The sequence below is a fragment of the Spermophilus citellus genome (assembly GCF_964194105.1).
Source record: "Spermophilus citellus genome assembly, chromosome: 6".
Lineage (NCBI taxonomy): Eukaryota > Metazoa > Chordata > Mammalia > Rodentia > Sciuridae > Spermophilus > Spermophilus citellus.
In genome coordinates, this window is record NC_138187.1 from 45634555 (window position 1) to 45653200 (window position 18646).

Consider the following 18646-nt stretch of genomic DNA (forward strand, 5'->3'; position numbering starts at 1 on the left):
TTCTCGCCAGTCAGTGCTTAGGGCTAAATCAAGAGGAAACAAAACATAGAGATAGAACGTGAAAGTAATTCACTGTGTCAAGATTCAAGAAGCTAGCACAAACCGTGTTGGATTTAGAGTTCCAAATACATCTATCAATATAGGAGAAAACAGAGTGAAACCTCAAAATTCATACTGTTACTGGAAATGAACGATTCAACATAGAAGAACGAGATTTGGGGAACAAAGTCGCCTTAGTGTACTGATCATTACCTGAAAGTATCATCCAGTTTGGATGAAAAAATATTTGCTGAGATTTCTGGAGATTCGTAATTTTTGGAAGCTTGGCAACCCCTTTCCATGAAAGTGCTTCTCGCCAGTCACTGCTTAGGGCTACATCAAGAGGAAACAAAACATAGAGATAGAACGTGAAACTACTTTACTGTGTCAAGTTTCAAGAAGCTAGCACAAACCGTGTTGGATTTAGAGTTCCAAATACATCTATCAATATAGGAGAAAACAGAGTGAAACCTCAAAATTCAAACTGTTACTGGAAATGAACGCTTCAACATAGAAGAACGAAATTTGGGGAACCAAGTCGACTTAGTGTACTGATCATTACCTGAAAGTATCATCCAGTTTGGGTGAAAAAATATTTGCTGAGATTTCTGGAGATTCGTAATTTTTGGAAGCTTGGCAACCCCTTTCCATGAAAGTGTTTCTCGCCAGTCACTGCTTAGGGCTACGTCAAGAGGAAACAAAACATAGAGATAGAACGTGAAACTACTTTACTGTGTCAAGTTTCAAGAAGCTAGCACAAACCGTGTTGGATTTAGAGTTCCAAATACATCTATCAATATAGGAGAAAACAGAGTAAAACCTCAAAATCAAACTGTTACTGGAAATGAACGCTTCAACATAGAAGAACGAAATTTGGGGAACCAAGTCGCCTTAGTGTACTGATCATTACCTGAAAGTATCATCCAGTTTGGGTGAAAAAATATTTGCTGACATTTCTGGAGATTCGTAATTTTTGCAAGCTTGGCAACCCCTTTCCATGAAAGTGCTTCTCGCCAGTCACTGCTTAGGGCTACATCAAGAGGAAACAAAACATAGAGATAGAACGTGAAACTACTTTACTGTGTCAAGTTTCAAGAAGCTAGCACAAACCGTGTTGGATTTAGTGTTCCAAATACATCTATCAATATAGGAGAAAACAGAGTGAAACCTCAAAATTCAAACTGTTACTGGAAATGAATGCTTCAACATAGAAGAACGAAATTTGGGGAACCAAGTCGCCTTAGTGTACTGATCATTACCTGAAAGTATCATCCAGTTTGGGTGAAAAAATATTTGCTGAGATTTCTGGAGATTCGTAATTTTTGGAAGCTAGGCAAACCCTTTCCATGAAAGTGTTTCTCGCCAGTCAGTGCTTAGGGCTACGTCAAGAGGAAACAAAACATAGAGATAGAACGTGAAACTACTTTACTGTGTCAAGTTTCAAGAAGCTAGCACAAACCGTGTTGGATTTAGAGTTCCAAATACATCTATCAATATAGGAGAAAACAGAGTGATACCTAAAAATTCAAACTGTTACTGGAAATGAACGCTTCAACATAGAAGAATGAAATTTGGGGAACCAAGTCGCCTTCGTTTACTGATCATTACCTGAAAGTATCATCCAGTTTGGGTGAAAAAATATTTGCTGAGATTTCTGGAGATTCGTAATTTTTGGAAGCTTGGCAACCCCTTTCCATGAAAGTGTTTCTCGCCAGTCACTGCTTATGGCTACATCAAGAGGAAACAAAACATAGACATAGAACGTGAAACTACTTTACTGTGTCAAGTTTCATGAAGCTAGCACAAACCGTGTTGGATTTAGAGTTCCAAATACATCTATCAATATAGGAGAAAACAGATTGAAACCTAAAAATTCAAACTGTTACTGCAAATGAACGCTTCAACATAGAAGCACGAAATTTGGGGAACCAAGTCACCTTCGTGTACTGATCAATACCTGAAAGTATCATCCAGTTTGGGTGAAAAAATATTTGCTGAGATTTCTGGAGATTCGTAACTTTTGGAAGCTTCGCAACCCCTTTCCATGAAAGTGTTTCTCGCCAGTCAGTGCTTAGGGCTACATCAAGAGGAAACAAAACATAGAGATAGAACATGAAACTACTTCACTGTGTCAAGTTTCAAGAAGCTAGCACAAACCGTGTTGGATTTAGAGTTCCAAATACATCTATCAATATAGGAGAAAACAGAGTGAAACCTGAAAATTCAAACTGTTACTGGAAATGAACGCTTCATCATAGAAGAACGAAATTTGGGGAACCAAGTCGCCTTAGTGTACTGATCATTACCTGAAATTATCATCCAGTTTGGGTGAAAAAATATTTGCTGACATTTCTGGAGATTCGTAATTTTTGGAAGCTTGGCAACCCCTTTCCATGAAAGTGCTTCTCGCCAGTCACTGCTTAGGGCTACGTCAAGAGGAAACAAAACATAGAGATAGAACGTGAAACTACTTTACTGTGTCAAATTTCAAGAAGCTAGCACAAACCGTGTTGGATTTAGAGTTGCAAATACATCAATCAATATAGGAGAAAACAGAGTGAAACCTCAAAATTCAAACTGTTACTGGAAATGAACGCTTCAACATAGAAGAACGAAATTTGGGAACCAAGTCGCCTTAGTGTACTGATCATTACCTGAAAGTATCATCCAGTTTGGGTGAAAAAATATTTGCTGAGATTTCTGGAGATTCGTAATTTTTGGAAGCTTGGCAACCCCTTTCCATGAAAGTGTTTCTCGCCAGTCACTGCTTAGGGCTACGTCAAGAGGAAACAAAACATAGAGATAGAACGTGAAACTACTTTACTGTGTCAAGTTTCAAGAAGCTAGCACAAACCGTGTTGGATTTAGAGTTCCAAATACATCTATCAATATAGGAGAAAACAGAGTGAAACCTCAAAATCAAACTGTTACTGGAAATGAACGCTTCAACATAGAAGAACGAAATTTGGGGAACCAAGTCGCCTTAGTGTACTGATCATTACCTGAAAGTATCATCCAGTTTGGGTGAAAAAATATTTGCTGAGATTTCTGGAGATTCGTAATTTTTGCAAGCTTGGCAACCCCTTTCCATGAAAGTGTTTCTCGCCAGTCACTGCTTAGGGCTACATCAAGAGGAAACAAAACATAGAGATAGAACGTGAAACTACTTTACTGTGTCAAGTTTCAAGAAGCTAGCACAAACCGTGTTGGATTTAGAGTTCCAAATACATCTATCAATATAGGAGAAAACAGAGTGAAACCTAAAAATTCAAACTGTTACTGGAAATGAACGCTTCAGTATAGAAGAACGAAATTTGGGGAACCAAGTCGCCTTAGTGTACTGATCATTACCTGAAAGTATCATCCAGTTTGGATGAAAAAATATTTGCTGACATTTCTGGAGATTCGTAATTTTTGGAAGCTTGGCAACCCCTTTCCATGAAAGTGCTTCTCGCCGGTCACTGCTTAGGGCTACATCAAGAGGAAACAAAACATAGGGATAGAACGTGAAACTACTTTACTGTGTCAAGTTTCAAGAAGCTAGCACAAACCGTGTTGGATTTAGAGTTCCAAATACATCTATCAATATAGGAGAAAACAGAGTGATACCTAAAAATTCAAAGTGTTACTGGAAATGAACGCTTCAACATAGAAGAACAAAATTTGGGGAACCAAGTCGCCTTAGTTTACTGATCATTACCTGAAAGTATCATCCAGTTTGGGTGAAAAAATATTGGCTGAGATTTCTGGAGATTCGTAATTTTTGGAAGCTTTGCAACCCCTTTCCATGAAAGTGCTTCTCGCCAGTCAGTGCTTAGGGCTACATCAAGAGGAAACAAAACATAGAGATAGAACGTGAAACTACTTCACTGTGTCAAGTTTCAAGAAGCTAGCACAAACCGTGTTGGATTTAGAGTTCCAAATACATCTATCAATATAGGAGAAAACAGAGTGAAACCTAAAAATTCAAACTGTTACTGGAAATGAACGCTTCAACATAGAAGAACGAAATTTGGGGAACCAAGTCGCCTTAGTGTACTGATCATTACCTGAAAGTATCATCCAGTTTGGGTGAAAAAATATTTGCTGAGATTTCTGGAGATTCGTAATTTTTGGAAGCTAGGCAAACCCTTTCCATGAAAGTGTTTCTCGCCAGTCAGTGCTTAGGGCTACGTCAAGAGGAAACAAAACATAGAGATAGAACGTGAAACTACTTTACTGTGTCAAGTTTCAAGAAGCTAGCACAAACCGTGTTGGATTTAGAGTTCCAAATACATCTATCAATATAGGAGAAAACAGAGTGATACCTAAAAATTCAAACTGTTACTGGAAATGAACGCTTCAACATAGAAGAACGAAATTTGGGGAACCAAGTCGCCTTCGTTTACTGATCATTACCTGAAAGTATCATCCAGTTTGGGTGAAAAAATATTTGCTGAGATTTCTGGAGATTCGTAATTTTTGGAAGCTTGGCAACCCCTTTCCATGAAAGTGTTTCTCGCCAGTCACTGCTTATGGCTACATCAAGAGGAAACAAAACATAGACATAGAACGTGAAACTACTTTACTGTGTCAAGTTTCATGAAGCTAGCACAAACCGTGTTGGATTTAGAGTTCCAAATACATCTATCAATATAGGAGAAAACAGATTGAAACCTAAAAATTCAAACTGTTACTGCAAATGAACGCTTCAACATAGAAGCACGAAATTTGGGGAACCAAGTCACCTTCGTGTACTGATCATTACCTGAAAGTATCATCCAGTTTGGGTGAAAAAATATTGGCTGACATTTCTGGAGATTCGTAATTTTTGGAAGCTTGGCAACCCCTTTCCATGAAAGTGCTTCTCGCCAGTCACTGCTTAGGGCTACATCAAGAGGAAACAAAACATAGAGATAGAACGTGAAACTACTTTACTGTGTCAAGTTTCAAGAAGCTAGCACAAACCGTGTTGGATTTAGAGTTGCAAATACATCTATCAATATAGGAGAAAACAGAGTGAAACCTCAAAATTCAAACTGTTACTGGAAATCAACGCTTCAACATAGAAGAACGAAATTTGGGGAACCAAGTCGCCTTAGTGTACTGATTATTACCTGAAAGTATCATCCAGTTTGGGTGAAAAAATATTGGCTGACATTTCTGGAGATTCGTAATTTTTGCAAGCTTGGCAAACCCTTTCCATGAAAGTGTTTCTCGCCAGTCACTGCTTACGGCTACGTCAAGAGGAAACAAAACATAGAGATAGAACGTGAAACTACTTTACTGTGTCAAGTTTCAAGAAGCTAGCACAAACCGTGTTGGATTTAGAGTTCCAAATACATCTATCAATATAGGAGAAAACAGAGTGAAACCTCAAAATCAAACTGTTACTGGAAATGATCGCTTCAACATAGAAGAACGAAATTTGGGGAACCAAGTCGCCTTAGTGTACTGATCATTACCTGAAAGTATCATCCAGTTTGGGTGAAAAAATATTTGCTGAGATTTCTGGAGATTCGTAATTTTTGCAAGCTTGGCAACCCCTTTCCATGAAAGTGTTTCTCGCCAGTCACTGCTTAGGGCTACATCAAGAGGAAACAAAACATAGAGATAGAACGTGAAACTACTTTACTGTGTCAAGTTTCAAGAAGCTAGCACAAACCGTGTTCGATTTTGAGTTCCAAATACATCTATCAATATAGGCTAAAACAGAGTGAAACCTAAAAATTCAAACTGTTACTGGAAATGAACGCTTCAGTATAGAAGAACGAAATTTGGGGAACCAAGTCGCCTTAGTGTACTGATCATTACCTGAAAGTATCATCCAGTTTGGATGAAAAAATATTTGCTGACATTTCTGGAGATTCGTAATTTTTGGAAGCTTGGCAACCCCTTTCCATGAAAGTGCTTCTCGCCGGTCACTGCATAGGGCTACATCAAGAGGAAACAAAACATAGGGATAGAACGTGAAACTACTTTACTGTGTCAAGTTTCAAGAAGCTAGCACAAACCGTGTTGGATTTAGAGTTCCAAATATATCTATCAATATAGGAGAAAACAGAGTGATACCTAAAAATTCAAACTGTTACTGGAAATGAACGCTTCAACATAGAAGAACAAAATTTGGGGAACCAAGTCGCCTTAGTTTACTGATCATTACCTGAAAGTATCATCCAGTTTGGGTGAAAAAATATTGGCTGAGATTTCTGGAGATTCGTAATTTTTGGAAGCTTTGCAACCCCTTTCCATGAAAGTGCTTCTAGCCAGTCAGTGCTTAGGACTACATCAAGAGGAAACAAAACATAGAGATAGAACGTGAAACTACTTCACTGTGTCAAGTTTCAAGAAGCTAGCACAAACCGTGTTGGATTTAGAGTTCCAAATACATCTATCAATATAGGAGAAAACAGAGTGAAACCTAAAAATTCAAACTGTTACTGGAAATGAACGCTTCAACATAGAAGAACGAAATTTGGGGAACCAAGTCGCCTTAGTGTACTGATCAATACCTGAAAGTATCATCCAGTTTGGGTGAAAAAATATTTGCTGAGATTTCTGGAGATTCGTAATTTTTGGAAGCTTGGCAACCCCTTTCCATGAAAGTGCTTCTCGGCAGTCACTGCTTAGGGCTACATCAAGAGGAAACAAACCATAGAGATAGAACGTGAAACTACTTTACTGTGTCAAGTTTCAAGAAGCTAGCACAAACCGTGTTGGATTTAGAGTTCCAAATACATCTATCAATATAGGAGAAAACAGAGTGAAACCTCAAAATTCAAACTGTTACTGGAAATGAACGCTTCAACATAAAAGAACGAAATTTGGGGAACCAAGTCGCCTTAGTGTACTGATCATTACCTGAAAGTATCATCCAGTTTGGGTGAAAAAATATTTGCTGAGATTTCTGGAGATTCGTAATTTTTGGAAGCTTGGCAACCCCTTTCCATGAAAGTGTTTCTCGCCAGTCACTGCTTAGGGCTACGTCAAGAGGAAACAAAACATAGAGATAGAACATGAAACTACTTTACTGTGTCAAGTTTCAAGAAGCTAGCACAAACCGTGTTGGATTTAGAGTTCCAAATACATCTATCAATATAGGAGAAAACAGAGTGAAACCTAAAAATTCAAACTGTTACTGGAAATGAAGGCTTCAACATAGAAGAATGAAATTTGGGGAACCAAGTCGCCTTAGTGTACTGATCATTACCTGAAAGTATCATCCAGTTTGGGTGAAAAAATATTTGCTGAGATTTCTGGAGATTCGTAATTTTTGGAAGCTTGGCAACCCCTTTCCATGAAAGTGTTTCTCGCCAGTCACTGCTTAGGGCTACATCAAGAGGAAACAAAACATAGAGATAGAACGTGAAACTACTTTACTGTGTCAAGTTTCAAGAAGCTAGCACAAACCGTGTTGGATTTAGAGTTCCAAATACATCTATCAATATAGGAGAAAACAGAGTGAAACCTAAAAATTCAAACTGTTACTGGAAATGAACGCTTCAATATAGAAGAACGAAATTTGGGGAAACAAGTCGCCTTAGTGTACTGATCATTACCTGAAAGTATCATCCAGTTTGGGTGAAAAAATATTTGCTGAGATTTCTGGAGATTCGTAATTTTTGGAAGCTTGGCAACCCCTTTCCATGAAAGTGCTTCTCGCCGGTCACTGCTTAGGGCTACATCAAGAGGAAACAAAACATAGAGATAGAACGTGAAACTACTTTACTGTGTCAAGTTTCAAGAAGCTAGCACAAACCGTGTTGGATTTAGAGTTCCAAATACATCTATCAATATAGGAGAAAACAGAGTGAAACCTCAATATTCAAACTGTTACTGGAAATGAACGCTTCAACATAGAAGAACGAAATTTGGGGAACCAAGTCGCCTTAGTGTACTGATCATTACATGAAAGTATCATCCAGTTTGGGTGAAAAAATATTTGCTGACATTTCTGGATATTCGTAATTTTTGGAAGCTTGGCAACCCCTTTCCATGAAAGTGTTTCTAGCCAGTCACTGCTTAGGGCTACATCAAGAGGAAACAAAACATAGAGATAGAACGTGAAACTACTTTACTGTGTCAAGTTTCAAGAAGCTAGCACAAACCGTGTTGGATTTAGAGTTGCAAATACATCTATCAATATAGGAGAAAACAGAGTGAAACCTCAAAATTCAAACTGTTACTGGAAATGAACGCTTCAATATAGAAGAACGAAATTTGGGGAACCAAGTCGCCTTAGTGTACTGATCATTACCTGAAAGTATCATCCAGTTTGGGTGAAAAAATATTTGCTGAGATTTCTGGAGATTCGTAATTTTTGGAAGCTTGGCAACCCCTTTCCATGAAAGTGTTTCTCGCCAGTCACTGCTTAGGGCTACTTCAAGAGGAAACAAAACCTAGAGAGAGAACGTGAAACTACTTTACTGTGTCAAGTTTCAAGAAGCTAGCACAAACCGTGTTGGATTTAGAGTTCCAAATACATCTATCAATATAGGAGAAAACAGAGTGAAACCTAAAAATTCAAACTGTTACTGGAAATGAACGCTTCAACATAGAAGAATGAAATTTGGGGAACCAAGTCGCCTTAGTGTACTGATCAATACCTGAAAGTATCATCCAGTTTGGGTGAAAAAATATTTGCTGAGATTTCTGGAGATTCGTAATTTTTGGAAGCTTGGCAACCCCTTTCCATGAAAGTGCTTCTCGCCAGTCACTGCTTAGGGCTACATCAAGAGGAAACAAACCATAGAGATAGAACGTGAAACTACTTTACTGTGTCAAGTTTCAAGAAGCTAGCACAAACCGTGTTGGATTTAGAGTTCCAAATACATCTATCAATATAGGAGAAAACAGAGTGAAACCTCAAAATTCAAACTGTTACTGGAAATGAACGCTTCAACATAGAAGAACGAAATTTGGGGAACCAAGTCGCCTTAGTGTACTGATAATTACGTGAAAGTATCATCCAGTTTGGGTGAAAAAATATTTGCTGAGATTTCTGGAGATTCGTAATTTTTGGAAGCTTGGCAACCCCTTTCCATGAAATTGTTTCTCGCCAGTCACTGCTTAGGGCTACGTCAAGAGGAAACAAAACATAGAGATAGAACGTGAAACTACTTTACTGTGTCAAGTTTCAAGAAGCTAGCACAAACCGTGTTGGATTTAGAGTTCCAAATACATCTATCAATATAGGAGAAAACAGAGTGAAACCTAAAAATTCAAACTGTTACTGGAAATGAACGCTTCAACATAGAAGAACGAAATTTGGGGAACCAAGTCGCCTTAGTGTACTGATCATTACCTGAAAGTATCATCCAGTTTGGGTGAAAAAATATTTGCTGAGATTTCTGGAGATTCGTAATTTTTGGAAGCTTGGCAACCCCTTTCCATGAAAGTGTTTCTCGCCAGTCACTGCTTAGGGCTACGTCAAGAGGAAACAAAACATAGAGATAGAACGTGAAACTACTTTACTGTGTCAAGTTTCAAGAAGCTAGCACAAACCGTGTTGGATTTAGAGTTCCAAATACATGTATCAATATAGGAGAAAACAGAGTGAAACCTCAAAATTCAAACTGTTACTGGAAATGAACGCTTCAACATAGAAGAACGAAATTTGGGGAACCAAGTCGCCTTAGTGTACTGATCATTACCTGAAATTATCATCCAGTTTGGGTGAAAAAATATTTGCTGAGATTTCTGGAGATTCGTAATTTTTGGAAGCTAGGCAAACCCTTTCCATGAAAGTGTTTCTCGCCAGTCAGTGCTTAGGGCTACATCAAGAGGAAATAAAACATAGAGATAGAACGTGAAACTACTTTACTGTGTCAAGTTTCAAGAAGCTAGCACAAACCGTGTTGGATTTAGAGTTCCAAATACATCTATCAATATAGGAGAAAACAGAGTGAAACCTCAAAATTCAAACTGTTACTGGAAATGAACGCTTCAACATAGAAGAACGAAATTTGGGGAACCAAGTCGCCTTAGTGTACTGATCATTACCTGAAAGTATCATCCAGTTTGGGTGAAAAAATATTTGCTGAGATTTCTGGAGATTCGTAATTTTTGGAAGCTTGGCAACCCCTTTCCATGAAAGTGTTTCTCGCCAGTCACTGCTTATGGCTACATCAAGAGGAAACAAAATATAGACATAGAACGTGAAACTACTTTACTGTGTTAATTTTCATGAAGCTAGCACAAACCGTGTTGGATTTAGAGTTCCAAATACATCTATCAATATAGGAGAAAACAGATTGAAACCTAAAAATTCAAACTGTTACTGCAAATGAACGCTTCAACATAGAAGCACGAAATTTGGGAAACCAAGTCACCTTCGTGTACTGATCATTACCTGAAAGTATCATCCAGTTTGGGTGAAAAAATATTTGCTGAGATTTCTGGAGATTCGTAACTTTTGGAAGCTTCGCAACCCCTTTCCATGAAAGTGTGTCTCGCCAGTCAGTGCTTAGGGCTACATCAAGAGGAAACAAAACATAGAGATAGAACATGAAACTACTTCACTGTGTCAAGTTTCAAGAAGCTAGCACAAACCGTGTTGGATTTAGAGTTCCAAATACATCTATCAATATAGGAGAAAACAGAGTGAAACCTCAAAATTCAAACTGTTACTGGAAATGAACGCTTCAACATAGAAGAACGAAATTGGGGAACCAAGTCGCCTTAGTGTACTGAACATTACATGAAAGTATCATCCAGTTTCGGTGAAAAAATATTTGCTGACATTTCTGGAGATTCGTAATTTTTGGAAGCTTGGCAACCCCTTTCCATGAAAGTGCTTCTCGCCAGTCACTGCTTAGGGCTACATCAAGAGGAAACAAAACATAGAGATAGAACGTGAAACTACTTTACTGTGTCAAGTTTCAAGAAGCTAGCACAAACCGTGTTGGATTTAGAGTTCCAAATACATCAATCAATATAGGAGAAAACAGAGTGAAACCTCAAAATTCAAACTGTTACTGGAAATGAACGCTTCAACATAGAAGAACGAAATTTGGGAACCAAGACGCCTTAGTGTACTGATCATTACATGAAAGTATCATCCAGTTTCGGTGAAAAAATATTTGCTGACATTTCTGGAGATTCGTAATTTTTGGAAGCTTGGCAAACCCTTTCCATGAAAGTGCTTCTCGCCAGTCACTGCTTAGGGCTACGTCAAGAGGAAACAAAACATAGAGATAGAACGTGAAACTACTTTACTGTGTCAAGTTTCAAGAAGCTAGCACAAACCGTGTTGGATTTAGAGTTCCAAATACATCTATCAATATAGGAGAAAACAGAGTGAAACCCCAAAATCAAACTGTTACTGGAAATGAACGCTTCAACATAGAAGAACGAAATTTGGGGAACCAAGTCGCCTTAGTGTACTGATCATTACCTGAAAGTATCATCCAGTTTGGGTGAAAAAATATTTGCTGAGATTTCTGGAGATTCGTAATTTTTGCAAGCTTGTCAACCCCTTTCCATGAAAGTGTTTCTCGCCAGTCACTGCTTAGGGCTACATCAAGAGGAAACAAAACATAGAGATAGAACGTGAAACTACTTTACTGTGTCAAGTTTCAAGAAGCTAGCACAAACCGTGTTCGATTTTGAGTTCCAAATACATCTATCAATATAGGAGAAAACAGAGTGAAACTTCAAAATTCAAACTGTTACTGGAAATGAACGCTTCAGTATAGAAGAACGAAATTTGGGGAACCAAGTCGCCTTAGTGTACTGATCATTACCTGAAAGTATCATCCAGTTTGGATGAAAAAATATTTGCTGAGATTTCTGGAGATTCGTAATTTTTGCAAGCTTGTCAACCCCTTTCCATGAAAGTGTTTCTCGCCAGTCACTGCTTAGGGCTACATCAAGAGGAAACAAAACATAGAGATAGAACGTGAAACTACTTTACTGTGTCAAGTTTCAAGAAGCTAGCACAAACCGTGTTCGATTTAGAGTTCCAAATACATCTATCAATATAGGAGAAAACGGAGTGATACCTAAAAATTCAAACTGTTACTGGAAATGAACGCTTCAACATAGAAGAACAAAATTTGGGGAACCAAGTCGCCTTAGTTTACTGATCATTACCTGAAAGTATCATCCAGTTTGGGTGAAAAAATATTGGCTGAGATTTCTGGAGATTCGTAATTTTTGGAAGCTTGGCAACCCCTTTCCATGAAAGTGCTTCTCGCCAGTCAGTGCTTAGGGCTACATCAAGAGGAAACAAACCATAGAGATAGAACGTGAAACTACTTCACTGTGTCAAGTTTCAAGAAGCTAGCACAAACCGTGTTGGATTTAGAGTTCCAAATACATCTATCAATATAGGAGAAAACAGAGTGAAACCTAAAAATTCAAACTGTTACTGGAAATGAATGCTTCAACATAGAAGAACGAAATTTGGGGAACCAAGTCGCCTTAGTGTACTGATCAATACCTGAAAGTATCATCCAGTTTGGGTGAAAAAATATTTGCTGAGATTTCTGGAGATTCGTAATTTTTGGAAGCTTGGCAACCCCTTTCCATGAAAGTGCTTCTCGCCAGTCAGTGCTTAGGGCTACATCAAGAGGAAACAAACCATAGAGATAGAACGTGAAACTACTTTACTGTGTCAAGTTTCAAGAAGCTAGCACAAACCGTGTTGGATTTAGAGTTCCAAATACATCTATCAATATAGGAGAAAACAGAGTGAAACCTAAAAATTCAAACTGTTACTGGAAATGAACGCTTCAACATAGAAGAACGAAATTTGGGGAACCAAGTCGCCTTAGTGTACTGATCAATACCTGAAAGTATCATCCAGTTTGGGTGAAAAAATATTTGCTGAGATTTCTGGAGATTCGTAATTTTTGGAAGCTTGGCAACCCCTTTCCATGAAAGTGCTTCTCGGCAGTCACTGCTTAGGGCTACATCAAGAGGAAACAAACCATAGAGATAGAACGTGAAACTACTTTACTGTGTCAAGTTTCAAGAAGCTAGCACAAACCGTGTTGGATTTAGAGTTCCAAATACATCTATCAATATAATAGAAAACAGAGTGAAACCTCAAAATTCAAACTGTTACTGGAAATGAACGCTTCAACATAAAAGAACGAAATTTGGGGAACCAAGTCGCCTTAGTGTACTGATCATTACCTGAAAGTATCATCCAGTTTGGGTGAAAAAATATTTGCTGAGATTTCTGGAGATTCGTAATTTTTGGAAGCTTGGCAACCCCTTTCCATGAAAGTGTTTCTCGCCAGTCACTGCTTAGGGCTACGTCAAGAGGAAACAAAACATAGAGATAGAACGTGAAACTACTTTACTGTGTCAAGTTTCAAGAAGCTAGCACAAACCGTGTTGGATTTAGAGTTCCAAATACATCTATCAATATAGGAGAAAACAGAGTGAAACCTAAAAATTCAAACTGTTACTGGAAATGAACGCTTCAACATAGAAGAATGAAATTTGGGGAACCAAGTCGCCTTAGTGTACTGATCATTACCTGAAAGTATCATCCAGTTTGGGTGAAAAAATATTTGCTGAGATTTCTGGAGATTCGTAATTTTTGGAAGCTTGGCAACCCCTTTCCATGAAAGTGTTTCTCGCCGGTCACTGCTTAGGGCTACATCAAGAGGAAACAAAACATAGAGATAGAACGTGAAACTACTTTACTGTGTCAAGTTTCAAGAAGCTAGCACAAACCGTGTTGGATTTAGAGTTCCAAATACATCTATCAATATAGGAGAAAACAGAGTGAAACCTAAAAATTCAAACTGTTACTGGAAATGAACGCTTCAATATAGAAGAACGAAATTTGGGGAACCAAGTCGCCTTAGTGTACTGATCATTACCTGAAAGTATCATCCAGTTTGGGTGAAAAAATATTTGCTGAGATTTCTGGAGATTCGTAATTTTTGGAAGCTTGGCAACCCCTTTCCATGAAAGTGCTTCTCGCCGGTCACTGCTTAGGGCTACATCAAGAGGAAACAAAACATAGAGATAGAACGTGAAACTACTTTACTGTGTCAAGTTTCAAGAAGCTAGCACAAACCGTGTTGGATTTAGAGTTCCAAATACATCTATCAATATAGGAGAAAACAGAGTGAAACCTCAATATTCAAACTGTTACTGGAAATGAACGCTTCAACATAGAAGAACGAAATTTGGGGAACTAAGTCGCCTTAGTGTACTGATCATTACATGAAAGTATCATCCAGTTTGGGTGAAAAAATATTTGCTGAGATTTCTGGAGATTCGTAATTTTTGGAAGCTTGGCAACCCCTTTCCATGAAAGTGTTTCTAGCCAGTCACTGCTTAGGGCTACATCAAGAGGAAACAAAACATAGAGATAGAACGTGAAACTACTTTACTGTGTCAAGTTTCAAGAAGCTAGCACAAACCGTGTTGGATTTAGAGTTGCAAATACATCTATCAATATAGGAGAAAACAGAGTGAAACCTAAAAATTCAAACTGTTACTGGAAATGAACGCTTCAATATAGAAGAACGAAATTTGGGGAACCAAGTCGCCTTAGTGTACTGATCATTACCTGAAAGTATCATCCAGTTTGGGTGAAAAAATATTTGCTGAGATTTCTGGAGATTCGTAATTTTTGGAAGCTTGGCAACCCCTTTCCATGAAAGTGTTTCTCGCCAGTCACTGCTTAGGGCTACGTCAAGAGGAAACAAAACATAGAGATAGAACGTGAAACTACTTTACTGTGTCAAGTTTCAAGAAGCTAGCACAAACCGTGTTGGATTTAGAGTTCCAAATACATCTATCAATATAGGAGAAAACAGAGTGAAACCTAAAAATTCAAACTGTTACTGGAAATGAACGCTTCAACATAGAAGAATGAAATTTGGGGAACCAAGTCGCCTTAGTGTACTGATCATTACCTGAAAGTATCATCCAGTTTGGGTGAAAAAATATTTGCTGAGATTTCTGGAGATTCGTAATTTTTGGAAGCTTGGCAACCCCTTTCCATGAAAGTGTTTCTCGCCAGTCACTGCTTAGGGCTACATCAAGAGGAAACAAACCATAGAGATAGAACGTGAAACTACTTTACTGTGTCAAGTTTCAAGAAGCTAGCACAAACCGTGTTGGATTTAGAGTTCCAAATACATCTATCAATATAGGAGAAAACAGAGTGAAACCTCAAAATTCAAACTGTTACTGGAAATGAACGCTTCAACATAAAAGAACGAAATTTGGGGAACCAAGTCGCCTTAGTGTACTGATCATTACCTGAAAGTATCATCCAGTTTGGGTGAAAAAATATTTGCTGTGATTTCTGGAGATTCGTAATTTTTGGAAGCTTGGCAACCCCTTTCCATGAAAGTGTTTCTCGCCAGTCACTGCTTAGGGCTACGTCAAGAGGAAACAAAACATAGAGATAGAACGTGAAACTACTTTACTGTGTCAAGTTTCAAGAAGCTAGCACAAACCGTGTTGGATTTAGAGTTCCAAATACATCTATCAATATAGGAGAAAACAGAGTGAAACCTAAAAATTCAAACTGTTACTGGAAATGAACGCTTCAACATAGAAGAATGAAATTTGGGGAACCAAGTCGCCTTAGTGTACTGATCATTACCTGAAAGTATCATCCAGTTTGGGTGAAAAAATATTTGCTGAGATTTCTGGAGATTCGTAATTTTTGGAAGCTTGGCAACCCCTTTCCATGAAAGTGTTTCTCGCCGGTCACTGCTTAGGGCTACATCAAGAGGAAACAAAACATAGAGATAGAACGTGAAACTACTTTACTGTGTCAAGTTTCAAGAAGCTAGCACAAACCGTGTTGGATTTAGAGTTCCAAATACATCTATCAATATAGGAGAAAACAGAGTGAAACCTAAAAATTCAAACTGTTACTGGAAATGAACGCTTCAATATAGAAGAACGAAATTTGGGGAACCAAGTCGCCTTAGTGTACTGATCATTACCTGAAAGTATCATCCAGTTTGGGTGAAAAAATATTTGCTGAGATTTCTGGAGATTCGTAATTTTTGGAAGCTTGGCAACCCCTTTCCATGAAAGTGCTTCTCGCCGGTCACTGCTTAGGGCTACATCAAGAGGAAACAAAACATAGAGATAGAACGTGAAACTACTTTACTGTGTCAAGTTTCAAGAAGCTAGCACAAACCGTGTTGGATTTAGAGTTCCAAATACATCTATCAATATAGGAGAAAACAGAGTGAAACCTCAATATTCAAACTGTTACTGGAAATGAACACTTCAACATAGAAGAACGAAATTTGGGGAACTAAGTCGCCTAGTGTACTGATCATTACATGAAAGTATCATCCAGTTTGGGTGAAAAAATATTTGCTGAGATTTCTGGAGATTCGTAATTTTTGGAAGCTTGGCAACCCCTTTCCATGAAAGTGTTTCTAGCCAGTCACTGCTTAGGGCTACATCAAGAGGAAACAAAACATAGAGATAGAACGTGAAACTACTTTACTGTGTCAAGTTTCAAGAAGCTAGCACAAACCGTGTTGGATTTAGAGTTGCAAATACATCTATCAATATAGGAGAAAACAGAGTGAAACCTAAAAATTCAAACTGTTACTGGAAATGAACGCTTCAACATAGAAGAACGAAATTTGGGGAACCAAGTCGCCTTAGTGTACTGATCATTACCTGAAAGTATCATCCAGTTTGGGTGAAAAAATATTTGCTGAGATTTCTGGAGATTCGTAATTTTTGGAAGCTTGGCAACACCTTTCCATGAAAGTGTTTCTCGCCAGTCACTGCTTAGGGCTACGTCAAGAGGAAACAAAACATAGAGATAGAACGTGAAACTACTTTACTGTGTCAAGTTTCAAGAAGCTAGCACAAACCGTGTTGGATTTAGAGTTCCAAATACATCTATCAATATAGGAGAAAACAGAGTGAAACCTAAAAATTCAAACTGTTACTGGAAATGAACGCTTCAACATAGAAGAATGAAATTTGGGGAACCAAGTCGCCTTAGTGTACTGATCATTACCTGAAAGTATCATCCAGTTTGGGTGAAAAAATATTTGCTGAGATTTCTGGAGATTCGTAATTTTTGGAAGCTTGGCAACCCCTTTCCATGAAAGTGTTTCTCGCCAGTCACTGCTTAGGGCTACATCAAGAGGAAACAAAACATAGAGATAGAACGTGAAACTACTTTACTGTGTCAAGTTTCAAGAAGCTAGCACAAACCGTGTTGGATTTAGAGTTCCAAATACATCTATCAATATAGGAGAAAACAGAGTGAAACCTCAAAATTCAAACTGTTACTGGAAATGAACGCTTCAACATAGAAGAACGAAATTTGGGGAACCAAGTCGCCTTAGTGTACTGATCATTACCTGAAAGTATCATCCAGTTTGGGTGAAAAAATATTTGCTGAGATTTCTGGAGATTCGTAATTTTTGGAAGCTTGGCAACCCCTTTCCATGAAAGTGTTTCTCGCCAGTCACTGCTTATGGCTACATCAAGAGGAAACAAAATATAGACATAGAACGTGAAACTACTTTACTGTGTCAATTTTCATGAAGCTAGCACAAACCGTGTTGGATTTAGAGTTCCAAATACATCTATCAATATAGGAGAAAACAGATTGAAACCTAAAAATTCAAACTGTTACTGCAAATGAACGCTTCAACATAGAAGCACGAAATTTGGGAAACCAAGTCACCTTCGTGTACTGATCATTACCTGAAAGTATCATCCAGTTTGGGTGAAAAAATATTTGCTGAGATTTCTGGAGATTCGTAACTTTTGGAAGCTTCGCAACCCCTTTCCGTGAAAGTGTTTCTCGCCAGTCAGTGCTTAGGGCTACATCAAGAGGAAACAAAACATAGAGATAGAACATGAAACTACTTCACTGTGTCAAGTTTCAAGAAGCTAGCACAAACCGTGTTGGATTTAGAGTTCCAAATACATCTATCAATATAGGAGAAAACAGAGTGAAACCTGAAAATTCAAACTGTTACTGGAAATGAACGCTTCATCATACAAGAACGAAATTTGGGGAACCAAGTCGCCTTAGTGTACTGATCATTACCTGAAATTATCATCCAGTTTGGGTGAAAAAATATTTGCTGACATTTCTGGAGATTCGTAATTTTTGGAAGCTTGGCAACGCCTTTCCATGAAAGTGCTTCTCGCCAGTCACTGCTTAGGGCTACATCAAGAGGAAACAAAACATAGAGATAGAACGTGAAACTACTTTACTGTGTCAAGTTTCAAGAAGCTAGCACAAACCGTGTTGGATTTAGAGTTCCAAATACATCTATCAATATAGGAGAAAACAGAGTGAAACCTCAATATTCAAACTGTTACTGGAAATGAACGCTTCAACATAGAAGAACGAAATTTGGGGAACCAAGTCGCCTTAGTGTACTGATCATTACATGAAAGTATCATCCAGTTTGGGCGAAAAAATATTTGCTGACATTTCTGGAGATTCGTAATTTTTGGAAGCTTGGCAACCCCTTTCCATGAAAGTGTTTCTAGCCAGTCACTGCTTAGGGCTACATCAAGAGGAAACAAAACATAGAGATAGAACGTGAAACTACTTTACTGTGTCAAGTTTCAAGAAGCTAGCACAAACCGTGTTGGATTTAGAGTTGCAAATACATCTATCAATATAGGAGAAAACAGAGTG